General features: G+C 42.2%; 1 long non-coding RNA gene across 1 annotated transcript; it reads right to left on the reverse strand.

Annotated features, from left to right (window-relative positions):
- Positions 1-11,407: 11,407 nt before the first annotated feature.
- On the reverse strand, positions 11,408-14,751 carry LOC132883266 (uncharacterized). The gene is made up of 3 exons (XR_009654297.1): positions 14,496-14,751; positions 14,332-14,393; positions 11,408-12,201 (listed from the first exon to the last, which is right to left on the reverse strand). It is a non-coding gene; the product is annotated as an uncharacterized LOC132883266 (long non-coding RNA).
- Between the last annotated feature and the right edge of the window lie 5,692 nt (positions 14,752-20,443).

Here is a 20,443-nt window from a genome sequence, read left to right on the forward strand (position 1 = left end):
AGAGGACCTGATGAGCTGCACCAACATGGAGTTGGCTTTGCTGTCAGAAACACTCTACTAGCTGCAGTAGAACCTCCCACTGGAGGCACTGAATGCCTTCTCTCCATGCGCCTCAACACTGCTGCTGGACCTATCAACATCCTCAGCATCTACGCTCCTACTCTCAACTCCTCAGAAGACACTAAGGACCAGTTCTACAAGCAGCTGAATGAACTGATCACAAGTTGTCAGAAGGATGAGACATTGTTCCTACTAGGTGGCTTTAATGCCAGAGTTGGCACAGACCATGAGTCCTGGCCTACCAGTCTTGGCCACCATGGCATTGGAAGGATGAATGGAAATGGACAGAGACTGTTGGAACTGTGTTCTTACCACAATCTCTGCATTACTAACTCCTTCTTTGAGTGCAAACCACAGCATAAAGTGTCCTGGAAGCACTCAAGGTTTCACCGTTGGCATGAGCTTGACCTGATTATCACCAGGTGCACTGCTTTAAACAGTGTCCTCCTTACCAGAAGCTACCACAGCACAGACTGTGACACAGACCATGCCCTTGTGAGCAGTAAAGTACACCTACAACCTCGAACTGTGCATTGCTCTAAGCCAAAGGGTCGACCTCGCATAAATGTCGCACACATGTCACTCCCTGACAGAGTCACAGAGTGTGTGTCCAGGCTAGACCAAGCTTTCCAGCAAATGCCACATGACGCCCCTGATGCCACAACAAAATGGAAAGTCATGCAAGACATCATTCACAATGCAGGAATTGCCATGTTTGGCAAGAAAGGCCGGCCTAGTCAAGACTGGTTCAACGCTCACATCTCCACAATGGAGCCAGTAACTGAGGCCAAATGCAGAGCCTTCTTAGCATACAAGAGCTGTCCCAGTGTTCAGACACTCACAGCACTCAGGAACGCTCGAAATACCACACAACATGCTGCCAGAGAGTGCGCAAACGTCTACTGGCGGCAATTATGTGCAGGGATACAGCGGAGCGCAGAGTCCGGAGACCTTTGGGGAATGTACAATGGCATCAAGAAGGCTCTAGGACCAACTGTGAAAAAGGCTGCCCCCCTGAAATCTCTGTCAGAGGAAAAGATCACTGAGCGTAAGGAGCAAATGGCTAGATGGGTAGAACTACTCTCAACTCTACTCACATGAGATGTCAGTCTCCGACACCGTCCTCAACAGTATGGAAGACCTTCCCATTATGGAGGAACTTGATGAAGTGCCAACTATTGAAGAACTGAGCAAAGCCATCGACTCCCTCCCATGCGAGAAGGCACCAGGTAGTGACAACATCCCACCTGAAGCCATCAAGCATGGGAAATCAGCCCTGCTTCAGCCGCTGTATGAGCTACTCTGCCTCTGTTGGGAGGGAGTGGCTGTTCCCCAGGACATGTGTGATGCAACCATTGTTACACTCTATAAAAACAAGGGAGATCGTGGGGACTGTAAAAACTACAGGGGCATCTCACTCCTGAACATAGTCGGCAAGGTGTATGCTCGGATCCTTCTAAACAGACTAAAAATCCTGGCTGATTGTGTTTATCCAGAATCTCAGTGCGGATTTAGGGCGGGAAGGTCAACAACCGACATGATTTTCTCCCTGCGTCAACTGCAGGAAAAGAGCAGAGAGCAAGGCCAACCCCTGTACATGCTGTTTATAGACCTTACCAAAGCCTTTGATCTAGTCAGTAGAACAGGCCTATTTGAACTCCTAAAGAGATCGGCTGCCCACCAAAACTGTGTAGCATGGTGGTGTCTTTCCACACCAACATGAAAGGAACAGTCTTGTATGATGGATCCTGCTCAGACCCTTTCTCCATAAATAGCGGGGTAAAACAAGGTTGCATGCTGGCACCGACACTCTTTGGAATTTTCTTTTCCACACTTCTGTCGCACGCCTTCGACACATCCACAGGTGGCATTTATCTGCACACAAGGTCTGACAGAAAGCTGTTTAACCTTGCACGACTCCGCTCCAAGACCAAGGTGAGGACAGTACTCCTAAGAGAGATGCTTTTTGCAGACGAACTAAACTTAAGTTCTAAGTTTCCCTCTCCCCTGGGTGTTCATCAAGGGAGGATAACGGTGCTTTAAAGGAACAAATGGCAGGCATGGTGGACGGGTGGCACGGTGGTGTAGTGGTTAGCACGATCGCCTCACAGCAAGAAGGTTCCAGGTTCGAACCCAGCAGCCGGCGAGGGCCTTTCTGTTCTCCCCATGTCTGCGTGGGTTTCCTCCGGGTGCTCCGGTTTCCACAATCCAAAGACATGCGGTTAGGTTGACGTGGGGCGGCCTTGGGCTGAAGTGCCCTTGAGCAAGGTACCGAACCCCTGACTGCTCCCCGGGTGCTCTGGTGTCGCTGCCCACTGCTCTGGGTGTGTGTGTGTGTGTGCGTTCACTGCTTCAGATGGGTTAAATGCAGAGGATGAATTTCACTGTGCTTGAAGTGTGCATGTGACAAATAAAGGTTTCTTCTTCTTCTTCAAACTGAGCCATCAGACTCCAGGTTGTTTTCAATCGACACTTCACCAGCTGTGATCAACACTTCCCAAGGGGAAACATGATTGGTCAGACATAAATAGGAAGTGTGTGTGGGGGAGGGGGAAGTGAGGCAATAAGAGCCCTGAGCTGGCTTGCCGGAAGAAGACCATCACCTACCCAGACACACAGAATTAAATCTAGATCACAGAAACAACATCTCAAGGTGATATTCATCTACTGAACAACTTGACAGAAAGTAAGAATTAGGTTACAATTTAATATGCTTTTTCTTTATCTTGGACAACTCTGATACCATGTCTATCTTCATTTTCTTTGTCCTATCTGTTGTTTAAGTGTGGACACAAAACTAAAAAATCCCTGTAGATTCTGGACGGAACAGAAAATATTTTAAATAAAATACCAGATATGGAAGGCACTTTCAGACCTACAGTGAATGATTGGTACGGTATGGGGACGTGGAAAGAATATCCTCAGCATATGACAGCATATAGGGCGCAGCCTTTTCTGTCCTTCAATTAATTAAAGGTTGGAGGTCAGTTATGTGCTTGAAGAACCTACTTGTGTGTGCTGTCTGGTTTTGACCACATGAACAGAAAAGATGAGAACAAAGGAGGAATTTAAAGCTTAAACAAAAAAAGATTACAAAACAGTGCTTTCAAAATGTGTCTGTTTTTTGGTTTGATACTGGACAAAGCATGAGGTTTCTACATGTATATCTGTCCAATCCAGGCAGTTTTAAATACATAGAAATATCAAATAATTATATACAAGGTTTTGAATTCTGTAGCAAAGGAAATGATGGACTGATAACACAACCAGTGAGAGTTTTTTTTTTTGATGATGATGATGATGATGGAGTAAACTTAGATTTCTGTGCTTTCAAACAAGTTTCTTCTGCTGTTTTCAGCCTTTCTGTCTGTTTATAGGTGTGTCTCTGTATTTTCTTACAGAGCCCCTAAGGTCCTGCAAGGTGATATTTTTTTCTTGTGCACACAAGTTATTGTCTTGTGGGAACAAGTTATTATCTTGTACTCACAAGATAATGATCAATAATTATCTTGTGGGAACAAAAGATAACAATAATTGTGAGAATAAGTTAATTGTCTCATATGCACAAGTTATTATCTTGTACACACAAGCTAATGATCAAAATTATCTTCTGGAAACACAAGATAACGATAATTGTGGAAGAAGTTATTGTCTTGTGGGAACAAGATAATCAATAATTGTCTTGTGGGAATACAAGATAACAATGATTGTGGGAACAAGTTAATTATCTTGTGTGCACAAGTTATTATCCTGTGTAAACAAGTTAATTATCTTGTAGAAACAAGTTATTATCTTGTAGGAACAAGCTAATAACGAATAATTATCTTGTAGAAACACAACATAATGATAATTGTGGGAACAAGTTAATTATCCTTTGGAAAGAAGTTATTATCTTGTGGGAACAAGACAATGATCAATAATTATCTTGTGCTCACAAGATGTTCAATACTTATCTTGTGGGAGCACAAGATAATGATAATTGTGAGAACAAGTTAATTATCTCGTGTGCAGAAGTTAATTACCTTGTACAAATGAGTTATTATCTTGTGGGAACAAGCTAATGATCAATAATTATATTGTGGAAACAATAATTGTGGCAACAAGTTAATTTGTGCTCACAAGATAATGATCAATAGCTTACTTATCTTGGGGGAGCACAAGATAACGATAATTGTGAGAACAAGTTAATTATCTTGTAGAAACAAGTTATTATCTTGTACACACAAGCTAATGATCAATCTTGTGGAAACACAGGATAATGATAATTGTGAGAACCAGTTAATTATCCTGTGTGAACCAGTTATTAAGTGGACAAGATAATGAACTTGTTCACACACAATAACTTGTGCGGTGCGCACAGAATAAAAATATCACCTTTCAGGACTTAAGGGGCTCCGTATTTCCCCTCTCATACCTGTTTTCATTTCTGAGGAACTCCTCTCCTCCTGAGCGCCTCTGTGAGCGCACACATTACCAAACTGCCTGTTTCTCACCGCCAGGCGGCGCCTCCTTCTGGGCACCTGTGCGCCCTGTGGGCAAAATTAACCTTTTATTTAATCGGCGCTTAATTAATAACCACTCAGGAATGCCCCTCTACTCGAAACAGGCCAGGAGTAAAAAATTCAAACACACACACACACACACACACACACACACACACACACACACAGAATGGGTTTGGACTGGAAGAGAGGGTTCTGTCTCTCACCATGGACAGAAGTGGAGTTTTCTGAGTACCAGCTGAACTTCCTGTCATTGAGATTTTTTAAGGGAAGAAATGATAATTTCACAAAATTCCGATGAAGAAAAAAAGTTCGACTTTTTTTTTTTTTTTAAGTACAAACACTTTGAATGGCAAAATTCCTACAAACCCATACGCATCATACCAAGGCAAATAAACCCAAGTGAATTAACGCACTGATTTATTTCCAGAATAAACGGCATGAGTGTGCGCGCGCGTGCGCGCTTAATTGCGGTCCCGGATCTGCAGCGTGGCATTCCGACACACCGCACATGGCCAAGTCTGATCAACATCATCAACAAGATCCAAGCTCAAGCCCAGTTCCTCTGGAGTTTGATGTTGCATCTGGATCAGAGATTAAACTCGGTGTAGAAAAGCAAAGTGATGCCCTCTGGAGGATGCGTGAGAGCCGCGGTGCGGTGCACTGACTTAAGGCCCGGTCCCACTGGCCGATGGACACAAAACGTATGCAAAAAGGACACAGCGGACGAGCAAAATTTCGGGGGTAGCGCTATCCGTTTTCATCTGCTCCAGAAATGGACAAAATTTGCGAAAACAGAATGGAAAAGAACGGACGTGGGTAGTATATAGCGGGGATGTTAAACGCATGTTCATAGGAAGCCTAGCGGATGAAAGCAGATGGAAGTGGATGACAGCTCCGAAGGGGTTACCGATGATAACTGAGAAGCGGACGCATAGCAGAAAGAGCGGATGCATAGCGGATGAAGGGGATGCATCACGTACGCCTAACGGAAACAAAGGGGATGTTGCGCGGATGTATATCGGATGCAGACCGTTCACTGCGCATGCGGGGGGTATGAATTGCGTCTGCTCTGCGGATATAAAGGGATGCAGCACGCACGCCGTCAGCATAAAGCAGAAAGACGTGCTGGCGGCTACATCGATACATCTCTACTACTAGATGATTTTCTCCCCCTTTTTATACAAAATATCGATTGTCCGCTAGGTGTCCTTCTACATACTCTAGACATACTCCAGACATCCTAAATGTACGAGATACATCCCAGATATAAACGCTTTGTCCGTTTTGAATACTTTATATACGAGATGCATACGCTTACATCCTTTCTATTTCCGTGCTACTAACAATGAATAGACGTTTCATGTACCTTATCTTTCCTCCCTTTTTCCGTTTTCAGCTGCAGCGGATGTGAGTTGCGAGGATGCCCAGAGGATGCAGAGAGGATACAGCAGACGTTTAACGGATGATAACGGACATAGAATGTTTGTTGCTCATATATGTTGCGGATTTACATCGTACACGGCGGAAAGTTCATCCGTTCTAAAAGTTTTGTGCAGCTCAAAACTTTTTGCGCGGATGAAATCACAGTGGACGGATGCTCGATGGATAGAGCGTATGAAGCACGTATGCAATGAGTACACAACGGATGCATAGCGTTTTCCAACGGATGGCAAAGATTTTTTTTACGTTTTACATCCTCTTTGCATCCGTAAGTGCAGTGGGACCGGGCCTTTACATAATATATTTGATGTGGTTCAGTCATCTTTAGTTGGATCTGCTTGTGGTGTCAACATTTTTTTCTCAAATGGAACTTTTACTAACCTTCATTTACTGTTTGACATGATTATATATAATTTATTACGTCACCTACTATTTTAATTAACATACCTACTTAGTGCTGCGGTTATATTTCAAGTAATTTTCTTTGGTGGAATGTAATATTGTAGGTGATGTCAACACTTGTCAAATAGACCTTTGTGTAATTTTTATGAACTATTTAATATTAATACATTTTATTTGCATATTTATTTACATCAATAATTCTGGTATTACTGATACAATGTATATTAAATAATTAAGTTTATAGTTCAGTCATTCTCTTTAGTAGATAATTTACTTGACTGTACATATAGTCTTTTTTAATTCACTTGTTTTCTCTGGGATCTAAAGTTTCTTTTTATTCAGTACATGCTGATTTGATCCCTTTAACTTGATGCAGTGTGATAAATATGCCTATTACAATAGGAGTGTATAATGTGGAATAAAACAATTGGTGCTTTGAATTATATATTGGAATTTTTCTCGTGTATAAGGGCTCATGGGTGTATGTAAGGGAAAAGTACAAATTTTGTAAGGGCATGGGTAACTAAAGGTTGACATGTATGTTTTTGTCTACAGATAATTTCATATTTATCGGGTTTTTCCACCGAGAACAACTCAAACAGCGCAACAGAATAATAATCATTTTTACAAACTTTAATACAAACTTTAAAAAGATGTCAGAACAAGTTAACCAAGGAGAGAAAGATGAAGTCAAACCTGGGAAGAGAGTTTTGACAAAGGAAGAAAAGGAAAGAAGCGGTGAAAGAGCAAGAGAAAGGCAAATAAATCTTTCACAAGAAAAGCGACAAGCTGAAAGAGAAAGAAAACATAAAAAATGAATTAATAGAAATGATGAGGGGCGGCACGGTGGTGTAGTGGTTAGCACTGTTGCCTCACAGCAAGAAGGTCCTGGGTTCGAGCCCCGGGGCCGGCGAGGGCCTTTCTGTGTGGAGTTTGCATGTTCTCCCCGTGTCCTCGTGGGTTTCCTCCGGGTGCTCCGGTTTCCCCCACAGTCCAAAGACATGCAGGTTAGGTTAACTGGTGACTCTAAATTGAGCGTAGGTGTGAATGTGAGTGTGAATGGTTGTCTGTGTCTATGTGTCAGCCCTGTGATGACCTGGCGACTTGTCCAGGGTGTACCCCGCCTTTCGCCCGTAGTCAGCTGGGATAGGCTCCAGCTTGCCTGCGACCCTGTAGAAGGATAAAGCGGCTAGAGATAATGAGATGAGATGAGAAATGATGAGTTGTAGGAATTTAATTCTAAATAATGATGTTGATTCTGAAATCACTGCGAAATCCTTCGGGATCTGACAAGTTGACCTGAATCCAGTCAGTGTTTTCATGAATCGTGTATCTTTTGTTTTCAAAACATTTTGCTATAAATCCCTAAAGCACACTGTAGTTTATAGTAATAAAAAAGAATAATATACATGTGAGTTTGGAGAAGTTTATCTTCAAGTGATAACATTGAAATTGAAACACATCAAAGTCCATCATCTGTTGCATGTTTGTTTTCATTTGAATGAAAGCTCCGCTATTAGGTAGGACCTCATTTTATATTTTATTTAACCGACCCCTGTCCGATGTGCTCGAGGACAGTCGGGACTCTGAGTGTGCTTCCCCTGCGCCTGTTTCGGCCCTTAAATCATCTTCAGTGTTTGAAGAAGCGCGCTCAAAAAATAAATGAATAAATAAATCCCCAGTTTAGACTGCGTCATTGTTTGGTTCACGCAGAGATGATTACATTCCCACTCCAGGCCTCACTGGGGTTGGATTTCAGCAAACCGAGGGATTTCTATAAAACATGACTTATGATAATGATACACATTCGTCACCGTGACGACTGCTAATAATTTTCTCTTCGTCACTGCCGAATTATGTTCGTCAGTGACAAGTGTGACGAGCGCCAGCAGGAACCCTGGCCATTATAGCGGAGCTCGGCCTGCGCGAGCGGGGCCCCATAGGAATAGTGTGGGGATACAGTTGTGTTCAAAATAATAGCAGTGTGTTTAAAAACGTGAGTAAAGCTCAAAATCCTTATAATAGTTTTTATTTCCATGCATTGGGAACAATGCACATTATATTCTACATCAAAACATGAAGAAAAATGTATCAATATTTTAATTACTTTACAGAAAATGAAGAAAAATGAACATTGGGCTGTTCAAAAAAATAGCGGTGTCTGCATTTTTCATTACAAACTCCAAATATTTACTGTATAAACTGAAAAAATCTTAAGGATTTAGTATTCCTGTGAATCACTAAACTAATATTTAGTTGTATAACCACGATTTCTGAGAACTTCTGGCACCTGTGAACAGGTATTCCAGCCCAGGATGATTTGACAACATTCCACAATTCCTCTACATTTCTTGGTTTTGCCTCAGAAACAGCATTTTTGACGTCACCCCACAAGTTTTCTATCGGATTAAGGTCCGGGGATTGGGCTGGCCGTTCCATAACTTTCATTTTGTTGGTCTTGAACCCTGATGCTGCTCGCTTACTGGTGTGTTTGGGGTCGTTGTCTTGTTGAAACACCCATTTCAAGGGCATTTCCTCTTCAGCATAAGGCAACATGACCTCCTCAAGTATTTTGATATATGCAAACTGATCCATGATCCCTGGTATGCGATAAATGGGCCTAACATCATAGTAAGAGAAACATTCCCATATCATGATGCTTGCACCACCATGCTTCACTGTCTTCAGAGTGTTCTGTGGCTTGAATTCAGTGTTTGGGGGTCGTCTGAATAACTGTCTGCGGCTCTTGGACCCAAAAAGAACAATTTTACTTTCATCAGTCCACAAAATGTTTTTCCATTTCTCTTTAGGCCAGTCGATGTGTTCTTTGGCAAATTGTATCCTCTTCAGCACGTCTTTTTTTTAACAGTGGAACTTTGCGGGAGCTTCTTGCCGATAGATTGGCTTCACACAGGCGTCTTCTAATTGTCACAGTACTCACAGGTAACTTCAGACCGTCTTTGATCACCCTGGAGCTGATCATTGGCTGAGTCTTTGCCATTCTGGCTATTCTTCGATCCATTCGAATGGTAGTCTTCTGTTTTCTTCCACATCTCTCTGGCTTTGCTGTCCATTTTAAAGCACTGGAGATCATTTTAGCTGAGCAGCCCATCATTTTCTGCACTTCTTTACAGTATACGTTTTACCTCTCCAATCAATGTTTTAATCAAAGCACGCTGTTCTTCTGAACAATGTCTGGAACGACCCATGTTTCTCAGGTTTTCAGAGAGAAATGGATGTACAACATGTGCTGGCTTCATCCTTAAATTAGGGCCACCTGACTGACATCTGTTTTTTCACAGAATGAATGATCTCACTAATTAAACTCCACACTGCTATTATTTTGAACACGTCCCTTTCACTTAATTATTCGATTACACAGACTCAGGAGCATGCATATCATGAATGTTGGGTCTGTTGGTTTTCTATGACTCTACTACACCTACTGGTAAATTATTTGCCATGTAGTAATATAATTTCCACCAAAAACAGTGATTGATCTGGTTAGTTGTGTTGGACTGCTATTATTTTGAACACAAGTGTACATAAAGAAACCCATCAAGTTGTTTTCTGATGGTTTTGGTCCTGTGCGTGCCTTCCAGTGTTAGTAATTACCAGTCACACACACCGGCTAGGGCGGCACGGTGGTGTAGTGGTTAGTGTTGTTGCCTCACAGCAAGAAGACCCGGGTTCGAGCCCCGTGGCCGGCGAGGGCCTTTCTGTGTGGAGTTTGCATGTTCTCCCTGTGTCGATGTGGGTTTCCTCCGGGTGCTCCGGTTTCCCCCACGGTCCAAAGACATGCAGGTTAGGTTAACTGCTGACTCTAAATTGACTGTGAGTGTGAATGGTTGTCTGTGTCTATGTGTCAGCCCTGTGATGACCTGGTGTCATGACCAGGGTGTACCCAATCCAAATTCTCTTCAGCAAACAGAGGGCTTTCTATAAAACATGACTTATGATAATGACACACATTCGTCACCGTGATGACTGCTAGAGCAGGATAAAGCGGCTAGAGATAATGAGATGACTTAGATTAGATTCACTTTATTCATCCCACATTGGGGAAATTCACATTTTCTTGCTACTGTAATGTCATACAGATAACAAATAAAACCGAAATAAAAATTAGACAAACGAAAGATTAAATACAGAGGGCTATTTGCATTATCTACCATGAAAAAGTATGGAAAAATTGCACATTACAGGTAGACTCAGTATACACAAACACAAATAAAAAAAAGTACGCATAAAAATAGTTTAAGGCCTATATTACTGCACATAATAATTGCATTGATGAGAGATGGCAGAGGTAGTAGTGGTGAAGTAGTGCAAATATAATGACAAACAGGTTATTGGTGCTACATTACAAGTTGTGGGTGTTACACAGTCTGACAGCAGCAGGTATGAAAGACCTGCGGTATCTCTCCTTCTTACACCATGGGTGTAGCAGTCTACTACTAAAAGAGCTGCTTAAAGTCCCCACAGCCTCATGTAGGGGGTGAGAGAGGTTATCCATGATTGATGTCAGCTTGGCTAAAATCCTCCTCTCACCCATCATCTCAATGGAGTCCAGAGGACAGTCCAAGACTGAGCCAGCCCTTCTGACCAGTTTATTAAGTTTCTTCTGTGTTAACACACACACACACACACACAAAAAAAGGCAAAGGAAGTGCAAGAGAGTTGCATATGTGCTTGTCCAATGTCCAGTATAAACGCAACAATGGTCCATGGCAACAACAGTCCATGGCAACAACTCACTCACAGTCTGTTTTTGAAAACTTGGGCTTTCTTAGACAGCGTGTTACTGATAGGTTAGTGATTCACCTCTTGCCCCCCAGCCGGAGTGATTACCCTCTCGAGATCAGTGCCTCCGTGCCACCTCAGAATTCTGGGGCGAGAATCGCGAAGAACAGACAGGGACCCAGAGATTGGTTTCATCGTCTTTTATTCACAGCTTCGCCGAAGATGGAAAATCCACAGAAACTTTTATATATGTTGTTTATCTCTCTGAAGGCAGAGTGTGTGTGTGTGTGTGCGCGCGCGTGTGTGTGAGTGAGTGAATATGCAGCTGTGGGTGTGTATGACATCAGACTATGACATCAGCTACGTGTGTGTGTACACGTCTGTGAATGAGTGTGTGCGCTTGTATGTATGTATGTAAATGACATCAGCTGTGTGTGTTGATATCTGTGACTGGGTCAGTAAACCTTGGTCTGAGCAGGTCACATCTTAATTACATCAATATGTATGTGTGTGAGAGTGAAACCTTGGATCAATCATGAGCATAATGTTCTTACACTTTTCATATCAGCAGATGTTCTAACAGATATCAACATTTACGCACAACACAGAGCAAGATGTTCTTTACGACAGTAATGGAATTTTTAAACAAAGATACTATGTCTAGTCTGCAAAGAAGGTCACATGAATTACGAATTAATGCCTTCTTGGTCAAGTTAAACAGAAATAGTTTAAAATAGTAAAGGATCTAAAAGCTAAAGGATGAAAAGCTAAAATATTAAAATCATAAATTCTTAAGAGTTACCATCCAGCTCCATCAGAACTTTCTGGAGCACTTCAAAAGAGTACTGCAGTTGAGGAGGGTAGTTGAGGTTCAAAGCATATATTAGGCCAAATAACATGGCAGCAGCTAATGCAACATTGTCCAGATCACACAGTCCCATCTGGTCTTCCAGCATGATCCTAATGTCATCTGGTTTACTGGTGGCAACATGTTTAATGACATTCCCACCATAGTCTCAATGGATCCTTGGATGAGGGCTTCATCCTCTGTCTGCAGAGTACACAGTTAGAAAAGGATTAAAGTGAGATCAAACACACATGAAATATTATGTCTGCACCTATCCATTATCTATAGCCGCTTATCCTGTGTGCAGGGTCGCAGACAAGCTGGAGCCTATCCCAGCCGACTATGGGCGAGAGGTGGGGTACACCCTCAAGTCGCCAGATCATCGCAGGGCTGACACATACCCCTTTTCCACCAAATCAGTTCCAGGGCTGGTTCAGGGCCAGTGCTGGTGCTGGTTCACAACTCGTTCAACTTGCGAGCCAGCTGAGAACCAGTTTGCTTTTCCATAGCTCGGGGTGCTAAGTCATTACATCACTGTATACGTCAGTTACGTCGCTGCGTTTGCATAAACCTTGGCATGAACATCGAAGCAACAACAACACAGAGGAAAAGAAGCAGCAGCAGCAGCAACAACAACAGCAATAATGGATGACTGCTGCTTTACTGCATCCATGATATCTCGTTGTTTATTTAAAAATGGCGACCTTTCGTGGTCTTGCTATTGTTGTTGGTCTTAACAACTCCGCCCCCCCACTGATGTAAGCAGTTTTTTCCTCTGGCCCAGCAGAGAGCTGGTGCTAGCCTGGAACCAGTTTTTCTGGCCCCTGAGCCAGTTCTTCATCAGTGGAAACAGAAAACCCGGTTCCAAACTAAGCACTGGCCCCGAACCAGCCCTGGAACTGATTTGGTGGAAAAGGGGCAACAGAGACAAACGACCATTCACACTCACGGTCAAGTTAGAGCCATCAATTAACCTTACAGTACCTGCATGTCTTTGGACTGTGGGGGAAACCAGAGCACCTGGAGGAAACCCACATAGACAGAACATGTAAACTCCACACAGAAAGGCCCCCCCATCAGCCACTGGGTTTGAACCCAGAACCTTCTTGCCATGAACAACAGTGCTAACCACCACCATGCCGTCACTGAATGTCTGCACTAACTAATATATAAATCTCAATCCCTGTGTTTAATAAGTAAATTTGGTCATTTTTTGTGATTAATTTAAGCCTCCTTGTCTGATCTGCTCCTGTCTGCCCTTTTAAACTTTAGTGCATTATGTATTCATACAAACCCAACACTTCCAGTATCTGTTTCAAATTAAAAGCCCTCTAGCCCTTCAGTGAATAGAATCCCTTCATTTGCTAGAAGGCTTTCATTGTGAAACATTTGCATGTGTTGTGGAGAATTCAGAGGCTTTCCACACAGTACTACAGGTGTAGTGATTGCCATCTTGTGGCACGTTGCTACAAAATATAGTTCGCTTAATAACAAATGGATCGGTCAGTGAATGTTTATGTATTTTAAAATATATGAATTTAAACTATCATATTGTATGTCTATTAAATGGCATATCACAATGTAGAGCTGCAAATAAACATTTATTATTAGTTCATCTGAGGATTATTTTCTCAATTAATTGTTTTGTCTATAAATGACAGAAAATACTGAAAAATGCAAACTAACATTTCCCATTTCACAAGGTAACATCTTTAAATTGCTCATTTTATACCACCAGCAGTCCGAAAGACCAAAATGTTGAGTTTTCTATTATACATGATAATGGAAACTAATTTGTCGAGATTTGAGAAGCTGGACCCAGAGAATGTTTGACATTTTTGTTTGAAAACTTTAATTAACTGATTATCAAAGCAGCTGCAGATAAATTGACTAATCAATTTATTAATTGTTTCAGCTCTACCACAAGGTATATCTAAAGTAGGGTTGCCACCTGTGTCTGACAAAAATCCTGGACATTTCGACCATCCAATCGACCTTTTTGCTTGTAAGCAACGGCGCCCTTCACACATCTAACCCAAGACAAAAATCGCCCTTCTACGCTGAAATTGTATTGCTCTAATTAGTAAAAATGACGCTTTTGCTAGTTATTTGTTTAGTTAATTGCTTTACATAATATAGCAGGTCTTCATTATTTTGGTTTATTCCCAACAGTTTTTGGTTGTGGACACCTGGGGGCAGTAGTGGGCACAGGTAAAAGGGGAATACATAATTAAGTTGTTTGTTTGCTTATGTGCAATAAAAATAATCTAATTTTTCATTGTATCTAAGAATACCCGAATGTAACAATGTAAGGTGTAGTGTCCAACAGCTTACCTGATTGCTTAGAGTGTGGTGTGTGCTTTGCTTGTGCTTGCCTGTGCCTCTGCTGCTCTTGGCTAAACAAATACATAGGAGGACATGTAACTGGGCACATACAGTACATACAGGAGTAGGCAGATAAGACTACTTGGATTTCATTTAATTCACCAAAACCTTACCTAATCTTCCATTTATATTTGGTGTTTTTCTTTGCTGCTGCTATGAGTCCTGGCTGATTTTCAATGAATGTCTTGAACTCAGTACAGCCTGACTTGAAGCTCAGCCTTCACCATTGCAACAGAGAGTCTGTTTCTTTTATCAGTCCAAGCATCCTCCATTGCCCCCTTTCCACCAAAGCAGTTCCAGGGCTGGTTCGGGGCCAGCACCAACTCTTTGCTGGGCCAGAGGAAAGAACCGCTTACGTCAGCGGGGGGGCGGAGTTGTTAAGACCAATAACAAGGCCACGAAAGATCGCCATTTTTAAGCGACGAGAAGCAGCAGCTGTACAAACGCGAAGTCAGCCATCATCATTATTATTGTTGTTGCTGCTGCTGCTTCTTCCGTGTTTTTGCTTTGATATTCGCGCCAAGGTTTATGCAAACGTAGCGCCGTAACCGACGTATACAGCGACGTAATGACGTATTCAGCGACGTAATGACGTGGCTCTGCTTAGCACGGCGAGCTCGGAAAAGCAAACTGGTTCTCAGCTGGCTCGCAAGTTGAAATACACATTTTGCCCATTATGTACAAAAAACCGGGACATTCAGTGTCCCGGATTTTTTTTTTTTATTTTCCGGGACAGACCATGAAAATCCGGGACAATCAGGAAAAACCGGGACAGGTGGCAACACTAATCTAAAGCACAGTGAACTTTGCAAGAAAAAAAATCTCTATGGTATGTTCTCATAATCTAACGTTATCATTCATTTGGAGTCATGTTTCTAGTCACCTGTAATTTTAAACCAGCTGGTTTTGCAAATGTAAAATTAGATATTCATCAAAATCTACAACATGACAAAATGAAAGTCGTTCTTCCATATGTTGTGTCTGAGTGTTAGTGCATATAACGATACTGCAAAAATTGGTCAATTTTAAGATCTCTTTTTTTTGTTTTTGCCAACTGGCTGTTCCATGTTGTTTCAATAACTAGGTATTTTAGTGCTCAGCAAAATGAAGATATTTTGTATAATTATACTCACCACGTACTCTCCCACTAGATTTGTTGGGTTCTCACTGAGGTACAAACAGAGCCCCTTGAGAACGCATTCCCACCCTATATCAAGGTCATCATCCTCAGCCAAGGGGGATAAGGACAGCAAGACATTTGTTTGGAATCCTTTTGCTTCAATCAAATGTGTACACTGTCAGATCAGTATTTTGTTCCTGAAAATGCATTCTTGCTTGAGTCATGTGTGCCAAAATGCTCTGTAGTTGCCTGCCTAGCTGTCCACCTCTCTTTTCAAATAAACTTCTGAAGCTATCAGATAGCACATCTAGCTGTGAGAGGAATCCCGATTGCAGGGGCATGGTGGTAATGCGTTTGAATTCTGCATTTATCTAAAAACAAGAATTCTCTCATCTCATCTCATTATCTGTAGCCGCTTTATCCTGTTCTACAGGGTCGCAGGCAAGCTGGAGCCTATCCCAGCTGACTACGGGCGAAAGGCGGGGTACACCCTGGACAAGTCGCCAGGCCATCACAGGGCACAAGAATTATCACATAAATAAAAATACTTCTTTGATCACTTCATTTTCTAATGAAGTTATGATTGTACTTGTTCATAGTATCATTTACCCCAGTCAAGATTTTGTTTTGCTACTATCAGTGTTGTAGGACTCGAGATCGGTCTTGGTCTCGAGGCCGGTCTCAAGACCACTTTTTGAAGGTCTCGGTCTCGTCTCGGAATCGACTGCATTTTTACTCGGTCTTGTCTCGGTCTCGGACAAAGCGGACTCGGGATTTTATTTCAAGACCGGTCAAGACCACAACTGTGGGGATATCAATAAATTGCCTGTGCATTTTTGGATTTACTTGTTAATATCATTGCTGTGATTTTGCATAAATCTTATTGCTTCAAGTACAACCAATAACTTCACTCATTTATCATTTGAAATTGTTGTCGTTGTTAACGGCTGTCACCCCTCCCGCCCCCTACAAACGTTCATGTGAGTGACAGGAGAAGAGGCCGTGTGAAGATGTCAGCCAACTCGTCTGTAATAAAACTTGGTTACCTGAACCACAAAGAGTTTTTGTGCACAAGTACAACCAAAAGAAAACAGCGCAACATGTAAATTTTGTAAAGCAACGCTAACGGAGACGGCTGGGACCACGGCCAACTTTTACCGCCACTTGGAGAGGAAGCATAAAGAAAGGTAAGCTAAGTGTAAGTGAGATTTAGTGAATACTAGCTAAACACGTTTGCTAACCATGTGTATACAGTATGTTTAAGGACACCGGTTTCATTGGCTTGGCTGGTTATTTACCCCTAGCTAGGCGCGCAAGCATATTAGCACATTACCTCACTGCATCAGAGAACTTAATGTTACAATGGATGAAACATTAAGTTAGCTAATGTAGTGTTAACTTTGTGTGAGAGTGAGGGGTCAGGACGTGTCTTATTCCTATGCTACATTTTTTCATGTGATAAAAATGATGAGACAGGTGACGTAAAGCTATGTAGCTAATGTGTATATAGTTATGTCACATCAACGTCAACTCTGACATAAACGATACACGCCGCGCTCCCTCTCCTGGGTGAGAGAGCTAGAGTCAGCAGTCTCCAGAGTGGAGACAGAGTAACATTAATGCTCCACTTCTATGAAGTTACACATTAAATATGCTTTGCCTGGCTATAAGCATACATCACATACTTAAAGAGTGCTAATTTGGGGGTTAAATACACAAACAAATATATAACTTTATGTAGTCAAACACTAGAGCTTGTGTGTGTAAGTCTGGCTCACTCACTCAGATTTTCTCACACTGTGTGTTAGATTGGTGTTTAGAAAAATATACATCTGTCCCTTTTATCCCTTTTCCATGGAAGTTTGTTCACATTAAAAGTGATTGTTATTTCAGTGTTATGGTAAGAAAATTGACTGGTTTGGCCATATTGTACCATGTCAATCATATCGTTGTGTAACCATTTGAAAGCTTTGAAAGCTAACTATTTGAACAGATGAACCTTTTAACCACAATGTGTACTTCTTGGCTACCATGCTGGATCCACAGTTTGGCCTAAGTTGGGTGGATCTGGACATCACAAATGGAGGAAATGCAACATCAGTGAAGATTATCAGAGATGAGCTGAAGAGGATGTAATACTCACAAAATATGTGTTTTGTTGAGATTATTATTGTTGTTTCATTTCCTCTGAGAGTCACTTTTTGGTTTATCGCTATTGTATTATTTTATTGTAGTCTGTCTAATTCAGAATAAGAAGTCACACAGAGAAAAACACAATGACATGCTATTGCGTGAAATGGACACTGGGAGGCAGCACTTACCGGCGGCGTCACTAGGACTCTTTGCAATGCATCGCGAAAGTGGGGCTCATAATCCAGATGAATGGAGAATGAGCAACAGTTGTCCTGCTTCGCTGATTTCTGTCTTATATTTCCAGGTTAATTACTCACCTTTTCTGTGACTTCAATAATAATAATAGTTAAATTTATATAGCGCCTTTCAAGAAACCCAAGGATGCTTTACAATTATAGACAAAGAAAAAAATAACAATAAAAAATAATAAATAAATAAATGAATAAATAATAAAAAAGTAAAAAGTCCACCAAGCAGGGGTCAAGATGTAATTCCAGTGGTGTAGCAGCCACAGTCCCACCAAAAGGCGCATGAAAACGAGTCCCACATCTCCAGCACAGCCGCCGTGACGCTATCAGCCACATCGCTCGAACACCACGCCGTGGGTCCACAAAGCGAGCACAGAAGCTGTGCCACGCAGAGCGCTGGTGTGTCCCAAGCCGCCTGCACAGCCGCCGCAACGCCACCGAGCAACATCGCTCGGAACATCATGCCAAGCGTTAAAGCGCAGAGCGCTGGACGACCACGAATGTTAAATGAGCAATGAGCTCACTGCAGTCCACAGCTGGGAGCACAGGCATCACCCACAGCGAACCAAGGCCTAGAGGGAACCAACGCCCAAAACTGGGTCCGGAGCTACACCACAACCGGCGGACAAAACACTCAAACAAACATCAAACTACACAAACACACACAAAAAAAATAAACAAAATGAAAATTGAAAAAGAAAGAAAATAAAAAGCTCTGGTGAGAAGCGGCAGCCAGAATGCGCACAACGTACTCTCAACCGGAAACGGAAACGAAAAACTTCAGATGTTTATAAGCTAATACCCAGATAGCAGAGGGACGTTGAAACGGCGCCGATTCTTGGTCAGAATGGTCGGTTTCCGTCGTAAGTCAGAAAATCAAAGCTGAAACGGCGCCGTGAAACGTCGATTTCTCCGCCGTCGGAGAAGGTCGATTTATCACTGTTGAATCACCGTGGGTAAAGGTTGATCTGTCGACCGTCAGAGAAGGTCGAATATACGATGTTGAACCATCGTCACTTTTGCCGGCCAGTTTTCAACATTGGTAGGATCGCGAGCAACTAATTGTTCAGAATATAAATTCTGGCCCGTAGCCAGGGGGGATCGGAGGGTTCGTTCGATCCCCCCCGGACACACACGCCCCTCAAGATTACTCAAGATTTATTCATTTGTTCATGTCTGATGAATATACATTGATTCACATTTAAATTTACAATATCAAATCCAGACTAATCAAAAAAGAAAAGTAGACTAAGTGAGGACGAGTTAGAAAAACGGGTTCATTTCTCCTATGTTTATGTTTACACGTTTTGTTCAGACTGCTTTACACCCCAATCCAGTGGGTGGCGGTAATGCCCCCATTAGACCCCTTTCACTGACGTCACCCGAAACCGGAAGTAAACAAACCCTGCGCCATATTGGAAGACCAACAAACTCGTGATTAGGGGGAAATAACGGCAGCGTGCGGTATGTGAACCCACGAGGCACTTGGTTCATCATAACCCTACAATGGTAAACTTTTGTGCTGTGTTAGGGTTCTAACAAAGCTGATGGGAAAGGTAAAAAGAAGTCTTTCTACAGAATACCAGCTGTGATTGAGACAACAAGCAAACCAAGGAGCTTTCTGCCGGGAGACAGAGAGAGGATTTAGCTGCTTTATGCAGAGCGGATCTGAATACTTCAAGTCTATTTTGTTACTGGTAAGTCACTAGGCTAGAGTGTTGTAGAACATTTTTTTAAATGTCTAAATTAGAAGATTTGAAGTGTGCTCATGTATTTGGGGGGTACGGGAGTAGGGGCCAGATGAAGTCCACCTTTGGGGAAAAAAGATCCCCCCCCCACACACACACACACAATGCTGGCTACGGGCCTGAAATTGCCACTGTTTGTCTTATCCTGCTTACACATAGATACGAGTAAATGATATAAGTATAAGTGATAATGATAAGTAAATGATAAAAAAAGAACAAAAACCAGTTTACTTTCTTAACTCAGCAATGGATTTGACCTTCTATCTTTGAAAGTTTTTTTTGCAAATAACTTAACATTTCCAAGATGATCATAAATTAATTCTAAGAAGATTGAAAGTGTTACAAAACCTGCATCTTATACCTAACTGGTGGGAATGGTGGTGTTACAACTTATCCTGGTGTTACTTTCATACCCGGTGTCTCTCATCTCTGTTGTATTGACTTTCATTTCAAGGCATGATATAAAAAAGGGCCAGTACGTATACGTAGCGATATGTCGTTGGATGTCCCACGCTGTCCCATAATGCAGTGCGATTACCGTAAATCCTCTAATACTGGCCTGTATTCCATTACTGGCCGGGACTCTAATATTGGCCGGTCTCGCTGTCGGAGGAGGTAAATAATGGCCGGACTCTAATACAGGCCGGGGCTATAACCAACGATGTTTCTGAGATCATAGTGGCCTTACACAATCGTTCCGATCTGAAAGACAATTGTGATCAGTGGCGCCGCCAGGCGTATGGCCGTACGCACTAGGCGTACCTTGGGGAGAGAGATATTTTTTTTTAATTATAATTGTTACCTGAATGCTT

The sequence above is a fragment of the Neoarius graeffei genome, chromosome 3 (genome assembly GCF_027579695.1).
Source record: "Neoarius graeffei isolate fNeoGra1 chromosome 3, fNeoGra1.pri, whole genome shotgun sequence".
In the NCBI taxonomy this organism is placed as follows: domain Eukaryota; kingdom Metazoa; phylum Chordata; class Actinopteri; order Siluriformes; family Ariidae; genus Neoarius; species Neoarius graeffei.